Raw genomic sequence first — 4,190 nt, forward strand, 5'->3', positions numbered from 1 at the left:
GACCAGTAGTAATATCTGTCCCCTGTAGACCATAATGGTACTGACCAGTAGTAATATCTGACCCCTGTAGACCATAATGGTACTGACCAGTAGTAGTAATGTCTGTCCCCTGTAGACCATAATGGCACTGACCAGTAGTAATATCTGACCCCTGTAGACCATAATGGTACTGACCAGTAGTAATAATATCTGTCCCCTGTAGACCATAATGGTACTGACCAGTAGTAATAACAACAGTACAATCATTAATAGTATCTTATATAAAGCAGAGCAGAATAATAACAGGTTGAAATATCAGGAGGAATAGTTTTTGTTTTGGAGCTTTTTGGTGCCTGTTAAAAAAAAAGTAAGTTTAAATCTTAATCCAAGTTGAGCAAACGCTTTAGTCTTTAACTCTGTAAATGGCCCCTCTTTCTCCCCTCAGAACTGACACATCCTCACGTGTAGACAAATAGTAATGTGTACAGCACTGGACTGTTACAATGACTGGAGTGTGTTAGTGGGTACACTGTTATAGCATAGACCTTACAAAGGCTAGGTCTTAAATTATACTCTATTCCCTATGTAGTCCACTACTATTGGCTCTAAATGAGGATTTTATTTTTTATTTAACCTTTACAGGAATACAGATGTGTAGGATCTTAATTTGAGCCAATTTGCTACAGCAGGAAAATGATCCTGCAGCAATAAGAAATGTGGATTATAATAGCATTTTTTTTGTAGGGGTTGATATTTTTCTGTAAGGGAAAAGTCTGAAAAAAGTATTCAGAAGCCTTTTTAAACCTCAAATCCACTACAAGATTAAAATTTCCAGCATTGCAGGACAGTTGTCCTGCAATAGGATGATCAAATGAAGATCCTACACCTGTAGGGAATAGGGTGTGTTTTGAGACTTGCTTAATCGTAGTAATAATATAATGGTCATTATCAGCCTGTCCACATTCGTGCTGCAACACAAAGACATTCCAACAGCTTAGCGATGAATTTACAGCCACAAAATGTAACCGACGTCTACAAGCACGTGGCTCCACAGTTGGCTGAACACGCAAATGGAGATCAGTGTGTGTGTGTGTGTGTGTGTGTGTGTGTGTGTGTGTGTGTGTGTGTGTGTGTGTGTGTGACCTCTAACTCCCTAACCATAGACTCTGACCTCTAACCCTCTAGGCCCATAGAACCCCTCTAACCCTAACCCATTAGACCTCTGACCTCTAACCCGTGTTATAGAAACCCTCCTGACCTCTAACCCCGGTTAGAACCTCTGACCTCTAACCCTAACCATAGACTCTGATCCTCAACCCCCCTAACCCATAGAACCTCTAACCCTAACCATTAGAATCCTCTGACGCTCTAACCCGTTAGAAACCTCTGACCCCTCTAACCCTAAAACCATAGAAACCTCTGACCTTCCTCTAACCCGTAGAGAGTAGAACCTCCTGACCTCTAACCCGTTAGAGAGAACCCTCTAGACCATCTAACCCTAACCCCATAGAAAACCCTCTAACCCTAACCCATGGAACCCTCCTAACCCTAACCCATAGAACCTCTGACCTCTACCCCAACCCATTAAACACCTCTGACCTCTAACCCCTACCCATAAACCTCTGACCTCTAACCCCTAACCCCATAGAACCTTCTGACCCTTAACCCCTAACCCATTTAGAACTTTTGACCTCAACCCCCTAACCCATAGAAACCCTTTTGACCCTCTAACCCTAACCCATATGAACCTCTGACCGTCTTAACCCTAACCCATAGAACCTTTGAACCTCTTAACCCTAACCCATAGAACCTCTCTGACCCTCTAACCCCCTAACCCATAGAACCTCTGACCTTTCTGACTCCCATAGAACCCTCTGACCTCTGACCCCCATTTAGAAACCTTACCCTTCTAAACCCCCTAAACCCATTTAGAACCTCCGAACCTCTAACCCTAACCAAATAGAACCTCTGACCTCTAACCCTAACCCGTTAGAACCTCTGACCCTAATTCCCTAACCATAGAAACCTTACCCTCTAACCCTAACCCATAGAACCTGACCTCTAACCCTAACCCATTAGAACCTCTGACCCCCTCTAAACCCTAACCATTAGAACCTCTTGACCTCAACCCCTAACCCAAAACTCTAACCTCTAACCCTAAACCCCGGTAGAAAAACCTCTACCTCTACACCCCTAATCCCACCTAAACCCCTCTTGAAACCTCGTAACCCTAACCCCATTTAGAAACTCTGACCTCTAAACCCATAACCCCATAGAACACCTTCTGACCTCAACCCAACCATTTAGAACCTCGACCTCTAACCCCTAACCCGGTTAGAACCTTCCTGACCCCCTCTTAACCCTAACATATAGAACCTCTGACCTCTAACCCTAACCCAATAGAACCTCTGACCCTCTTTAAACCCTAAACCCCAATAGAAACCTCTGACCTCTAAACCCTAACCCATAGAACCGCTGACCTCTTAACCCTTAACCCGGTAGAACCCTCTGACCCTCTAATCTCTCTAAACCCGTATATAATCTTCTCTGACCTCAACCTAAACCCGTGTCGAAAACCTCTGACCTCTAACCCCTAACCATAGAACCTCTGACCTCTAACCCTAACCCATAGAAACCCTCTGAACCTCTAACCCTAAAAAAACCCATAGAACCTCGGATCCTCTAACCCTAACCCATAGAACCTGCTGACCTTCTAACCCTAACCATAGAAACAATTGAGAGAGAGTATCCAGTAATTCATATAGATTCCGGTCCTGGGGGAGGTTGAAGAGGAGAGAGGGGGAGTTGGGGGAGGGGGTATGCCTGCCCTTTTTAAACTCAAGGCCCCAGTTCCCTCAACCCCTCAAACGCCCTGGGGCTAGATTGCAGACAGCATTGAAAGGGCCCAAAAGTGACAGAAAAAAGAGATAGTAAAAATATATTTTTTGTTCAAGGCCAGTCGGGTGTTGAGATGGACGTGAGGTCATCTACAAAGTTTTAAATTTTAGCGTATTACGTACCGTAGGTACACTACTCCATACACTAAATTGAGGTTTATACCCAGTGTACATACACAAGGCTAATTGTACCCATTTAACGCAGCGGCACTACATAGGAATAGGTGAGATCTGTGGGTATTGAGACGCATGGATGCATCTGAGAGGAGGAGCAGATGCGAAAGCTGGTGAGGGGAGAGCAGTGGAGGCTGCTGAGAGGAAGGAGCAGTGGAGGCTGGCGAAGGTGCAGAGCAGTGGAGGCTGCGAGAGGCAGAGCATGTGGAGGCTGGTAAGGGGAGAGGATCAGTGGAGCTGATGAGGGGAGGAGCATGGAGGCTGTGGGAGCCAGAGGAGCAGTTGTGAGGCTGTAGGACGATCATCAATTAACAGTCCGGTAAAACGAAGCAAATGAAAGGGCACCCAAACAAAACCTGGAAAATTAATTGTCTTGATTTATACTTCGTATTTATTAACCATAATCCACTGTTCACTCATCCTCCCACAGTCGCCAATTAAGTTTCCAAAGCCAACCTCCTGTGTAAGGAGACGAAGGAGGTCCAGAGAGGAGGAATCGACATCCTCCATTTTTGTTTTGCTGTGCTGCGGTCCGTTGCTCGATTAAAGAAGACCATTGGGGCCCAAGTGTGAAGGAGCGAACCACTGTTTGCCTATGTAGAGCTGACGGTGAAAGCCCAGAAAGCATCACAGGGAGTTTTGTCACGGTTATACGTAAGATGGACTGGTTCATGTAATAGATCAGGACATGTGGATTCTTTCCGATTGCTCCATGTTTATACAATATAGATGCTGATCCTGCCTCTGAGTGTTCATTCAGCTTGAAACACTACAATAATATAACTCGTTCCCGTCTTTAGTCCTGCTCCTGTTTAGTTGAAGGAGAATGGACTCTCCTTTCCCTCTGGTCTTCAGTATATGAGGAGTAATGGACTTCATCCTTCTCACCTCTGTCTTCGCCAGCGCGGGAATGGAACCTCTCTTTCCTCGCCCTTCAGTTGGAAGTGGAATGGAACTCTTTCTGCCGCTGTCCTTCCGTTGAAGGGGAATGGACTCTCCTTTCGCTTCTTCCTTCAGTTGAAGGGAATGGAACTTCTCCTTCTCCCCTCTGGTTCTCTTCCCAGTGAGGGGAATGGAACTCTCCCTTTCCATGTCCTTCAGGTTGAAGCGGGAAATTTGGAACCCTCCCTTTCTTCCCTC

The 4,190-nt window shown here is 45.4% G+C and overlaps 1 long non-coding RNA gene across 2 annotated transcripts; it reads right to left on the reverse strand.

Annotated features, from left to right (window-relative positions):
* Positions 1-1,938: 1,938 nt before the first annotated feature.
* LOC139026323 (uncharacterized) lies at positions 1,939-2,618 on the reverse strand. Of its 2 annotated transcripts, none has more exons than XR_011478097.1 (3): positions 2,586-2,618; positions 2,006-2,033; positions 1,939-1,975 (listed from the first exon to the last, which is right to left on the reverse strand). It is a non-coding gene; the product is annotated as an uncharacterized lncRNA (long non-coding RNA). The 2 variants fall into 2 exon arrangements; XR_011478096.1 differs by adding an exon at positions 2,356-2,370 and having other exon boundaries at positions 1,945-2,033; positions 2,578-2,618.
* Positions 2,619-4,190: the final 1,572 nt, after the last annotated feature.

This window comes from Salvelinus sp. IW2-2015, unplaced genomic scaffold, assembly GCF_002910315.2.
Source record: "Salvelinus sp. IW2-2015 unplaced genomic scaffold, ASM291031v2 Un_scaffold4428, whole genome shotgun sequence".
Lineage (NCBI taxonomy): Eukaryota > Metazoa > Chordata > Actinopteri > Salmoniformes > Salmonidae > Salvelinus > Salvelinus sp. IW2-2015.